Source organism: Pseudorca crassidens, chromosome 10 (genome assembly GCF_039906515.1).
Source record: "Pseudorca crassidens isolate mPseCra1 chromosome 10, mPseCra1.hap1, whole genome shotgun sequence".
NCBI lineage: Eukaryota > Metazoa > Chordata > Mammalia > Artiodactyla > Delphinidae > Pseudorca > Pseudorca crassidens.
This window is the reverse complement of record NC_090305.1, coordinates 94,638,608-94,651,625: the sequence shown is the minus strand read 5'-3', so window position 1 is coordinate 94,651,625 and position 13,018 is coordinate 94,638,608. Positions and strand designations below refer to the sequence as shown.

The 13,018-nt window shown below is 44.8% G+C and overlaps 1 long non-coding RNA gene across 4 annotated transcripts in view; it reads left to right on the top strand.

Annotated features, from left to right (window-relative positions):
- Nucleotides 1-12,577, top strand: part of LOC137232677 (uncharacterized) — a 920,890-nt gene extending 908,313 nt beyond the window's left edge. For 3 of the 4 annotated variants that reach the window (XR_010947135.1, XR_010947134.1, XR_010947132.1), the window contains one exon: nucleotides 12,435-12,577. This is a non-coding gene — a long non-coding RNA (uncharacterized lncRNA). The remainder of the gene's footprint in view (nucleotides 1-12,434) is intronic. The other variant, XR_010947133.1, reaches the window with a different exon arrangement.
- The last annotated feature ends 441 nt before the right edge of the window (nucleotides 12,578-13,018 follow it).

Here is a 13,018-nt window from a genome sequence, read left to right as displayed (position 1 = left end):
TGCGATGTAATAGCTGGGTCACACGTGTGAGCATTTTGTAAGCGCTTCCAAAACGTTTGCCAGAGTGGCTGCAACCAATTTATACTCCTGCCTGTCGTGTTGGAGAGTCCCCATTGTTCCACATCCTCATGAAGATTTGGTATTCTTAGTATATTTAATAGTAATCAGTCTCGTAGGTCCCCTAGAGTTTTAATTTGCATTTTCCTAAATTACTAAGAAAGTCAAACGAGTTCTCATGTTTGTTGGGCGTTCGGATATCGTCTTTGGGAAAGTACATGTTCAAATGTTTTGCTCATTTTTCTTCTGGACTTTTTACAAAAGAATTGTACAAGTTCTTTGATAAGTTGGATTATATTCAAAGTAAGAAGTTCTTTTCATCAAAAGACACCACAAGAGTGCTTCCGTCAGGGTCCAGTCAGGAGACATAAACCACCCCCGGTTACTTGCAAGGAGAGAGTTTAATACAAAGAATTATTAGCTAGATACAAAACTGCCATCTCTGTAACGGAATATCAGACCAAAAGAAAACACCAAGGTCTCGCGGAGGTAGCAACCGTCAGAAAGAGGTGCCCCGACCTGCCTCCCAGGACCGGGGGAGCACAGGGAAATGTTGACACTATTAAACTCAGAAACCCTGAGAAGGGGCTCCCGCCCAGCCTGCTGAGCAGGAATTTGGGTCTCTGAGGAAGAGGCACAGACACCTGGTGCTGGGTCTCTGAGACGGGACGCAAGAGTGCTGGAAAAGCTCCAAACTGGATTTGATTGCTGCTCTGGGAGCAAAGTCACACTGTTGCAATGAAGTGCTTTGTGCCTTGGGAACAAGAAGCAGGCAGGAAGGCTCGGTGCCCAACTGCTCCAGCCTCGCAGTATCCCGCTAGCGTCCCCTACCGGCGGCTGTCCAAGCCGAGCCTGGTGGGCCATGTCGGGCCCCATCACCGCAAATAGAGAAGAAGGGGGTCGGAGCTGAGAGACAGAGAGCTTAATACTTATCATGAGAGCACGAAGGCAAAGAGTGGGGAACAACAACGGGCTTGAATCTAGGCTTGAGATGTGTAGCAGTTCAAAATAGCTAACCTTTAGTAGTTAAAATAGCTAAGCTAAGCACGTGTTTGCCGTGTACCTGCTTGCTGTAAAGCTTCACCACATCATCACACCTCATCTCACATCAGCCCATTAGGATGAGCACTCTCACTATTCCTACTGAAACGATGAGAAAATAAAGGCAAGAGGGTTTAAGTAACCTGCCCAAGGTCATCCAGCCAGGAGGTGCCAGGGAGAACAGATAACAATTCAGATCGATCTAACTCATTTTTATCTTCATGCTCCAATCCAAAAATAGAGGCTTTGCTGTAAAACTGTACAGGATTATGGTAAATGAGACAGGAAAATTCATAGCAGGTCTCCTGACTCCAGGGCACTTCTATAGTCATCAGTATTTTCTGGTCATATTAGCTCATAAAAATATGGCAGGTGACATCAATATCTTTCCTTCTTTACCTTTCTTTGAAGTCCTTATCTTCTTTCAGCTGGTCTTTCAGGCGTCCTTGTCACTGTGGTGAAAAATACCACAGATTCTACGCATGTGCTTGAAGCTACTTTTACTGACTGTCGCTTTGATTTCTGTACTTTGTTCTCGCAGATGGTAACTGTCTTTGGGTGAGAACAGTCCTTTGCCTTTTCTACAATCGAAACCTAGACCCACGCTGCTCCCAAAGCTGTAACCAATAGGAAAACTGTCCGGTTTGTTCCCTTCCTATACACAATTGTCTGAATGCAGTTGAAGCACCTATAGACACAGCCACTGCACTTTCCTCATTGTGGACGCTGCGTCCACATGCTGAGATTTGGAGAAACTGTGAGAGCTCGCTTGTTCATTTATCGTCCGGCTGAAGTGTAGGGTGAGCTAAAAATCTGACTTCCTTTAAAAGCTGAATCTGTGCGGCGCTCTTGTGGAATTAGTTGGGGGAGCCAAGTCTCACTGGGCAGCCTCTGGCTCTCAGGCGTCTCCTCGCCCTCCCCTCCCCACGCCGTCAGATTCTCCACCTGGCAGCCAAATGCTAATTGCCAAACCTGATGGCGTGACTCCCTGCTCTGGGGAAGGGGAAAATTCTTAGTGTGGTCCTCAGGGTGTGCTCTCCCTGCAGCCTCACCTCAGCCACCTTCACCTTCACGCCCTGTCCTCCAGCCCGCCGGGTCCCTCCTGCCTCAGGGCTTTTACGTATGTTCTTCCCGCTATGCCGTCCCCTACCTCACAGACACCGTGTCCCCCCCCACCCCTTGTTGGCCCTTGTGCACGCTTCAGGGATCACTTCCCGAGGAAGGGGTTTGGGGCTTCCCTCCCCAGACAGGCTAGCTCCTCCCGTGAGAGGCTCACAGCTCCCTGGAGTTTTCTGTTCCAGCATTCATCATTTGTGACATGTGCTTGCATGTCTAAAAAATCCAAGTCTGTTGTGGTTTTCCCACCAGAATGTAGCTTCTCGGGGAGGATGCAGTTGCTGGTTTTGTTCACCATCGTGTGTCCTCAACACCTAAGAGTTCACTGGAACATGGGCATCGTTGAAAAAAGATGTCAGGAAGGGGTAATTGACCTCCATGAGCACAGCTGGTGGGGGGCAGTGAGCAACCTCTTTATCCTAGATCTGCTCGGAATTTTCCTCTCCACAAAGGCCATTGCAAAGCAATATTGTCGTGTCAGCTGCTTTCATTTGTTTTTATCTGTCTGGGTAGGCTCGAGCTTGAGGCACCCTCTGTCACAGCAACACACACAGGTTGTGGGGGGCACTGCATGGGCGGTCCGATTGGGAGGTTCTCAGGCGGGGCCCAGGGATCTGCATTTAACAAGCACCCCAGGCTTACCTTGAACACACTGGCCCAGCCACACACGGCTCCATCCCCACCCCAAACCAACCTGACCTCAGAAATCTTGTCTCCATTTCAGGACCTCTGTATCTTCAACATTCTGCCCTGCATTAGTTTCCTTTCACCACTGTAATGAAGTGCCACAAACTCGGTGCCTCAAAGGACACAAATTTATCGTCTTATTGTTCTGGAGGTCAGAGGTCCAGAATCAGTCTCAGTGAGTTGAAATCAAGGTGTCGGCTGTGCGTCTCCTGGAGGCCCTGGGGAGGCTCTGTTTCCTCGCCTTTTCCAGCTTCTAGAGGCCGCTGAGTTCATTGGCTCGTGGTCCCTCCTCACCGCACCTCTGCTTCTGCATCCCATCTCCTTCTCTGACTCTGACCCTCCTGCATCCTTCCTGTCAGGACCCTAGTGATGATACCGAGCCACCCACACAGTCTACGGTCATTTTCCATCTCAAGATTCTTAGTTTCACACATCTGCAAAGTCCCTTTTGCCGCATAAGGTAACATAGTCACAGGTTCCAGGGCTTGGGTTGTGGAGCTCTTTGGAGGATCATTATTGCACCCAGCATATGCCGCAACCCTCTCCCCAACATCCTTCCTTTCCTCCTGTTTCTAAGGACTGCATGTCCCTCATATTTGCCAAGGCTTCCACCACACCCGCCTCCCTTCTGCTCTGCCCCTTGTCCCACAGGGTGTGTCCCACCTGTGGTCAGACCATGCCTCTCGTGGTCTTCAACTAGAGTAACTAAGTTCTTTTTGGAGACAAACCGGTGTGAATTTGAATTACCAGCTCTGCTGCTTCCATGCTATGTAGGCTTAATAACCAAACTTAACCTCTCTGGTTCCCTTCTAGTGGGCTTAAAAATGCCTACATTTGGGGCTATTGGGAGAATTAACTGAAATAATGGATGGAAGCTCTCTCCCAGGGCTTGGCAGGTAGAAAGCGTTCAGCTAAGGTAGATTATTACAATCATTATCTTCCATGTGTTTCCCCTTTCTTTTGTCCTAACTTGGGGCCTGGAGGCCTATACTACCTTTTTTTATTGACGTATATTTGATTTCCAGTGTTGTGTTAGCTTCAGGTGTGCAGTAAAGTGATTCAATTATACATATATATATATATATGTGTGTGTGTATATATATATACACCCTTTTTCAAATTCTTTTCCCTTATAGGTCATTACAGCATATTGAGTAGAGTTCCCTGTGCTATATAGTAGGTCCTTGTTGGTTATCTATTTTATATACAGTAGTGTGTATATGTTAATCCCAGACTCCTAATTTATTCCTCCGCCCCCTCCCCTTTGGTAATCAGAAGTTTGTTTTCTGTGTCTGTGGGTCCATTTCTGTTTTGTCAGTTAGTTCATTTGATTCATTTTTTTTAGATTCTACATATCATGTGGTATTTGTCTTTCTCTGTGTGACTTAACTTCACTTAGTATAATAATCTCTAGGTCCGTCCATGTTGCTGCAAGTGGCATTGGGTTCTCTCTGTAAGCCATCCCTCTAACAGCACATACTATGACAGGATAGACAGAGGCTGGACTTTTCTGTCTGTCACGTTCTTTTTCAAGTTGAATTTGGTCCAACAATTGTTTATCAACCCCATCCCAGCACTGGGCTATTCACAGAGCATACAGAGATGAGTGAGGCATGGTCTCTGTCCTCAGCAGACACTCCACAGATAATGGGACAGATAAAAATAAAATTTCATAATAAAGTGGCAAATGCCATAGTTGCTTGGAGCGATCAGGAAAGATTTTTGGATGAAGGGACCCTTGAGCTGAGTGAGGTAGGAAATACTTTTTCAGGAAAAGGCTTATGGCTTTTCAAATTCATTGATTACATCTCTGCCCAAGGCATTGGGCCAAACCATCATCAGCAAGATTTACACTTGACTATTTCAGAATAACAAGAGCTTCACCACTCTATTCTTTTAAGCCCAAGCCTGGCACAGTGAGAGCTTGTGCTGAGGGCCTGGCTAATCCCAGGATGCTCTGCTTTTCCAGGGGCAGGCCTGCCATATATTTAAAGCAGAACAGTCACTTTGCTTGATTGGAATATGGTGGCTGCCCAAGCATCTTAGCCACCACAGAGAGACGCCTGCTGAGAGTACAATAGCCATGTGGTAAAGCACAAAAGACATCAAGCTGGACTGTAAATCACTGGCTCTCTGAGTTCTTACCTCTTGACTCATTACAGCAGTGCAAAAGCCCTACCTCTGTCCCTCCTATGTGTTCTGGCTTTCTAGAACAAAAGAACTCCAAGATGGCTAGATGATGGAGTGAACACAGTAACAATCACATCTCTGAAAATGCTTCAGTCAACCAACATAATGATCAATCAGCAAGGGCAAATCCCCAAATAATTTCTCAATTACATCAGTTCATAAAACAATGAGAGCAACAGTCCAGGACCAAGACCGACTGAGACAGCACAGACGCAGTCCATGTAATCCAGAACCCTTCCAGAAAGTGCTGGGAACCCCTTCACCTCATGCTTCCACATTCTCATGCTGCCATACTTGCCGTACTGCCAAAGCATTGGGTGGTTTCCAGACTTCTTGATAGAACAGAAAATGAAAGTCTTTAGCAAAGTCTAATAATACCCCAATTTTAGTTTATGAAAACCAAGTTTTAGTTACCCTTATTTTTAAACTTCATTAATAAATAGTCCTCCTTGTGCATCAAAATGAAAATCTCTATGTGCTTGTGTCTACTGTCTCCAAAGAAAAGACTTTCATCCTGGGATGCATTTACCATCCATCCAGGAAAACCCCTGCAGCCTGCAGTGGAGTCAAGGCCACACCTAATTTTACTAGTCTAGAGAAACCGACATGCATTCTTCATCTTCCCGCCCCATGGACTTGCTTCTCCATGTCATCTGTCTTGGGGGAAGCTGAGGGGTGTCCAAAGAAGCAAGAATAGTGCTCCAAATCTATAGTTAAAGGACAAATCTGGAGGTAGATCTAGGCAGTGGAGAGGTGAGGACCAAGTGGATAGGATAAAGGTTAAGAACACACTGTGAGCTAAGATCTGAGTTCACCAAGTCATAGAAAATGAAAGCTGATTGGGACCTAGAAAATTATTCAGCCTGAACCTCCCACTTCAATGGGAGAAAGTGGCTTGTGATCATAAAAAATAGGGATGATAGCACCTGCCTCTCAAGATTGCTGTAGATTCAATGAAAGGATAGCATGCGTATCAATTTTGGATCAGAGTAAACATTTAACATGTGTTTTTGCTGGTCTGCAAGTAACAGAACCAGAACTAAGTCTTCTAACTTAGAGGAGGTGCTCTGTCAGGCTGCCAGGAGGCCCAAGCACACAGGAAACTCATAATAAAACAAGGCCAATCTCAAGAGCATGATGCTGGGCCCAAGACTTGGCCCACTCAGGTGGATTTTATATGTTTCTGTTTGGATAGCAATGAACCTCGAGGCCAGCGTATGACTCCGTCTAGTAAAGTAATTCTTTATACACTACTCTCCCACGGCAGGAAGTTCTTCTAGATAGCGCCTGTCACATTGTGGCTTGTGCTCTCACTTATGTGTGTCTTATTTCAACTACTATTGTGATGCCTTTGGGAAAAAAAAAAATACACCTTTTAATTTTTTAAAAATTATGACAGTACTTACAGTTATGTTTACTCATAATTTATTGTAATCATGACATCTTGGAAAATTAGAAAGGTTTTAGAAGCCAGTGAGGGGAGGGAGGAATCCCAGTACCCAGAGGCAACCACTATGTCAGAATATTTCTTTGTTTTGGTTGTGTATTATTTTGTTTGTCCATTTCGTTCCATATATATCAGTCAGGATTTTCAGTAACAAAAAGAAACTGATGCTGACTCATTCAAGCAGAGAAACAATTTGTAAGGAAGAGATCAAATGACTCAGAAAATATTGGACATTGACTTGGTTTCCACCATGCATGTTTTAAATAATGCTGTTTTGAACACCTTTGTTTGTAAACTTTTGTCTGCTCTGTGAATTATTTCCATGGGATAAATTTCTAGATGTAAGGACTGAAGGTGAATCCTTTTACATAATAAGATCCCTCTTCTTGGGTCCTTAGTTTTTATTAAGCTCTCAGATGGCTAACATTAAGTCTGTAAGTAATTTTTATGAAGGAAATTGAGCGAGTGATACATCGCTTCAGTGCTTGCCAATCTAACATGCTTACACTATAAGGCCTACCGACTGCTGGTTGCTGTAGCCACATGCAGCGGTCTGATGTCATCACTGAAATGTGGACAATTGAAGGAGAAGCTTCTTCGTGTTGCCACTGCCACGCTAACTAGCCCTGTGTCAATGCCGAGTCCAGTGGTTTCATAAGAGTGGTGAGGACCCTCTCCTCTTAGAAGGTCCCTGAACTCCTTATAGAAATGCGTCTGCTCCTTCCAGCAACCGTCATGGTTTACATACAGTGTCCTTTGACCAAAAAAAGCAACGTATAATGTGGCCGCTGCTCTGGGTACTTTGTTAGGTTGTTTATATACTGCTTCCCCCGCCCCTCACCTTCACACTACAACCCAGCCAAGGGCAGAGACTACATTTCAGTCATCTTTTTTCTCTAACTAACTCATTATCCTCATTTTCCCAGTAGGATGTAAGCTCCCCGAGGACAGGCACTCCTGTGTGTTTTCTCGCGCTGTCAGTTTCCCTGGTTCCTGTAACAACACCTCGCACACAGCCACTCCTGTGTGTTTCCTCGCGCTGTCAGTTTCCCTGGTTCCTGTAACAACACCTCGCACACAGCCACTCCTGTGTGTTTCCTCGCGCTGTCAGTTTCCCTGGTTCCTGTAACAACACCTCGCACATAGCCACTCCTGTGTGTTTCCTCGCGCTGTCAGTTTCCCTGGTTCCTGTAACATCACCTCGCACACAGCACACAAGCAGTGAACATGCTTATTAATCTGAGTTGAAGAAGAGCCAAGTAATTCAGAGTCTGGAGCCTTAGAACGATTTTTGTCTCTGAACACGTCCAGGTTCTGTTCTCAGCTCTGGAGCTGGCTTACACATCATCTAAGCCTTTTTCTGTCTACTTGGTTTTCCAGTTAGTTTCTCTACCGAACACATTATTAGACAGTTTTATCCAACTTTCTATTTTTCTTTCATTGAAAGCCACATTTCTCATGCATCCATTAATAACTTCACATGACATACCTTTCCCAGTTAACACCAAGGATCTAAATTTTTCTGCCTCTTCTTGACGTGAAAGGTAAACTAAAGTCAGTGGTAGGTAAGAATGCATTTACTAGAATTTGGGGACCCAAATCCTCTTCACGCCATTGGAATCGTATTTATTCAGACCCTAATCGGAGCGGTTTTTCCTTTCTCTCTTCTCATCTCCCTCTTGAGTTGCTTGACTTTTCATATAGCGCAGATGTTATGAGCTAGTTTATTCTCATTACGTCTGCACTGGTCATCGTGCTGGTCTCTTATTTTTGAGCTAGTAGCTTATGAAGTTACTCAATTCCTGGCCTTGGGTCACATCACAGTGTTTTAGAACTGTCCATGGATTGTCGAACCATGGTGCCCCTTAAGTGTAGAAGTGTGATGAGAGCTAAAATCATCGACCTCAAGCGTTCCACTTTCATTTGTTTATTTATGCATCCATGTAAATTTTATCTGGGCAAAGTATTCTGAAACATATATGGGTATATATCTGAATATATGTGTGTATATATGTTTGTACACATATGTACATTCATGTATGCATACACACACCCACAGACACACAGGAAAAGCTCTGAGTTGGTTCCACCCTGTGGCAGATGTTACTGGTGCAACCAAAGTACAGAGTATTGTGAAGTCAGGCTTGGATTCACTTCAGCCAGTGCAATATGCGTGGAGGGGACAGGTGTCACCAGCAGGCGGGAACATTTAGGAGGCAGTGCTGAATTCTTCAGGCCTTTTTCTATACCATGGCAATCGGTGATGATAGATGTATATACCTCTAAAGAGATGGCACAAGGCTGAAGAAGCAGACTAGACTGGGGATCCATCTCAGAGAATCACCAAACCAGAACAGACCTGATTTGGGAGAAAAAAAAAAAAAAAGAAAAACTTGTGTTAATCCACTGAGATTTTGTTCTAATTGCAAAACTTCACACGTCCTGGCCATTGTAAACCGTTACATGCAAGACTAAGACTAAAAGGCCCGCGGAGGGGAGACGCTGAAATGACCCAGCCAAGACCACAGCTGGAAACAAGGTAGTGACAAGAACCCAGGACTCTGCACTCCTTGCTTTGCGTTCATCTCCCTGTGATACTCTGGACGCCGTTAACTGCAGTGGAAACAGCACGTGGCATCAGGAAAAGCTCCTGGATGAGTCATGAAAACAGTATACAAGTTTAAAACCATAAATTGCCCAACACTTTACTGCCTTGCACAATCTTCCCTCTTTTACCTGTCAGGTCAGAGATGGATGGGATGGCAGGAAGTCTCAGTAAATTGCAGCATTAAGTATCATCACAAATAATCATTTTTGCAAATAATCCAACCTGCTTGGACTTGAATAGGCTCTGGTGTATCTGAAAATATTACCGTAGCAGTCAAAGATGTATATAAAGGTATTTTTTCGAATCCCAAATGATTCACCACATTACTGAAATATGAAAGTGAGCAGTTAATAAAATTGTCAGCATTTTGAAGGGGCCATGAAATATCCTTCTACATCTGGTTTTCTGCCTGCTCTCTCCCCTCCAGGGCTGCATAAACAGCCAAGATCCGTCTTTCATTCCCTTTTAACTCTGGGATTTACAGGATAATAGATGCCAAAATGCACATCCCGTGACAATGGCTTCCAGACCCAGTGCTTGAAGGTGAGAAGTAAAGAAGAGATGCATTGCCCCGATAGAATATTACTTTTCCTGATATTCAGGTTGCCCGCCCCCCCCCCAATTAAAAAGATCTCTCCACTTGGGCAAGTTTTGAAAACTAGCTATGGTTTCTGGAAATTAGGAACATGAGACTTAACAGGATTTTAATTCCAAAGATTTTTCTCTTAAGTTAGTCACAGCACTACTTCATGAAAATGTTGCAGAGCTACAAAGAATTGAAGATCCCTAACTCCAACCCTTTCTTGTCAAGGAGTGCTAAACATGACTTGGAATCCTCCACAGTGGTGGTTGAAGACTGCATAGACCCGGCACTGTGCTCCAAGCTCCTCAGGAGCATATAATTCATTGTCCAAACTGGCACACTTTGGAGAGGGGAATGGGGCAGTGGGTGCTCTGGTCCACTAGACGCACACCACGGCTGCCGTGGACCAGTTAGGGTTGGTGTCACTCTCCCTATACGTGCCCATACGACAGGTGGCAAACACAATGCCGAGCGGATCCAGGCAGGGCCACCCCATCTAAAAGGGCAGCTGCCAGTTTCTTCAAGGCAATTGTTCCCACACATGAATCTAAACTACAGTTGCCAAATGTTCCCATTTTCAAAAGGAAATCGATATTTGTATGTGTATCCTTCAATGTCTAAGTGTTGTCAGTTCATTCAAAAACTCAAAATACCACAAAGACCAAACACTTCCTTCGAATTCTCTCTTGGGGGTCACCAGTTTTTGACCTCTGTCTTAAGAGTGGTAGACAGAAGTGTCACACTGGAAGACTGGGAAAGGGCTCTGGGGACGAGGTAAAGCTGTCACTTACATGTGCTTTTGCACACAAAGGTAAAGAGTCAGAAGATTTACAGAGTTCCAAAATTAATGAATTAATCCCTTCATTTAAAAATGATAATATTATAACTACAAGTAAACCTAGCTTTGAGTTTTCTGAAGTTCATGATTTCCTTTGAAAGCTCTTTTTGGCTGTTTGGACTAGCTTGGCTGCTTTTATTGGGCAAACCAATATGGAGCTTAATCTTCATCCCTGCAGGAGTGAGGAGGAACGAAATCTCTTCCTTTAATCATGAAGGAAAAACTTTCCGTTCTCGCTGTTCCCCATGGCTGCCAAGCCGACTTTCTCTGTGTTACATCAGCCAGAAGAACTGTGTCTCCTGGCTGCCACGAACTGCAAAAAATCACAGGGAAGGGGAGTGGGCTGTGACGGGCTTAGAGCAAATGTGACTCTGGGGGGCTGGGCACACCGTTGCCCCAAACAAAATGAGGGTTCTTGGCCAGGAAGAAGAGCGGAATTGGTGTCGGGTCAATCAGCAATGTCTCCCATAACTGTGCAATTCATTCATTCCTTCATTCTATAAACATTTTTTTGAGCATTTATTAAGTGACAGGCCCTTGGGACACAGGAGTAGACACAAGGGGCATAGATCTCTGACTTCCCCCACTGAGTTTACATTCTTGGAGTGGGGAGGATATTTTTAAAAAGTAAGCTTCACAGTATTTTAGAAGGTGATCAGTGCTCTGAAAGAAAATAAAACAGAGAAGGAGGATAGAGGGTGATGAGACTGGGGTGGGGTTGCAGTTAGATATTGGGTAATCTGGGAAAGACTCCCTAAGGGGGGACATTTCATCAAAGACCTGGAAGATGTAAGGCAGCAAATCACACGCCCACACGGGGGCAGAACATTCCAGACAAAGGGAATAGCCAGTGCAAAGGCCCTGAGGTGGGAGCAGCCCCTGCCTGGTTGTGTAACAGAGGGGCCAGAGCAGTGGGAGAGCCTGGACGGTAGTGAAGGGAGGTCAGAGCAGGATGTGGAGGCCACTGGGAGGAGGTGGCTTACAGTGAGGTAGGGAGGGAAGGAGGGGCTCTGAGCGGGGTGGTCACGTGGTCTGACTCTGGCTCCTTTGTTGAGAATGAGCTGTGGGCACCAAAGGTGGAAGCCAGAACACCATCACTGAAGCTCTTGCAGTAATCCAGGCAAGAGATCATTGGCTGCTTAGACCAAGGCGGTAGTTTTCTTTAACACATTAAAAATCTATTTGCAGATAATACAAAAGCCAGAAGGGAGCCCAAAATGTCTCTTCCCAGTATGTGTATCCCTTGCTGCTAACATAATGTAGAAGCCAGAAATTAAAAGTGCAGTGGGGCTTTTTTGATTCGCATTTTCTCTCATCTAATATCAGCCTTAATTATATCCTATTAAAGTTAATTCTCGAACTATAAGACAAAGATCTATGAAATTATAAGTTTCCTTTCCCACTGGTTTGCAGAGCTCCTTATCAATGAATACATTTCATACGAACAAGAAGCAATGTAAGCCACTCAGTGTGATGCCTTATTTCAGGATAAAGTTACCCAATTAAAATTAAATGGTGAATGATCATGTTTTCCTTTCTGGTTTTAATAACCAGGGCTTAATCCAAGAAACCTGCTTGCTGAGATGTTTTTGTTCAGTGATCATTTGTTGTTACCCCTATTGAAAGACAAAGCTATGGAAGACTGGGTAGACTCCAGCGAAGGGGGGAGGGTAATGAAATGAAGGCGGGAGCAGATGGTGAATGTGAATGGAGGCGAGGAAAAGGAGGTGAATGGGGAGTGAAAGGTACACAGATGGTAGCATCAGTGACCCTGGGGCTGAGCACAAAGGAAGAAAGAGGAGCGAGTGCTTTTCCAGCCACATCTGCTGACCCCGCCAGGCTCACAGCTGTCCTTTCTTGCCCACAGAGTTCTTGGTTGACCCGGGGTGCAGGGCACAGTGCTGGTACCACCTCTGGAGAGGACCCGGGAAGGTCAGAGCTTCCTTGTTTAGGGGCCAGATGTTTGCTATGTAAAGAAACTTCTGCTGCAGGTAAGCACAGTTCTTTGCAATTCTATAAACCATAGTAAGACTGCTAATGTGTGTATATATATATATATATATACGTGTACTTGCTATCACCATTCTCTCTGTCTCTCTCTGTCTGTCTGTCTCTCTCACACACACACACACACACACACACACACACACACACACACACACACACACACACACACACACACACACACACACAGCCCAACCTTTCTCTCATTGTTCTCTCTCCCTCTCCTGCATTCTCCTTTCTCTCATCCTTCACCTGTCTATAGTGACCATCTTAATTCTACTAACCCATCACAATAATGTATCCTATGTAATTGTTATTAACCTATAATCTGTAATTGTTATATATAACCATAAAAGGCAATGCTATCATTAATACTGCAGCCATTGTTAATTAGAACAAATCTGAGATGCTGTTTGACCCATTCTCATTTTGCAAATGGGTAAACTG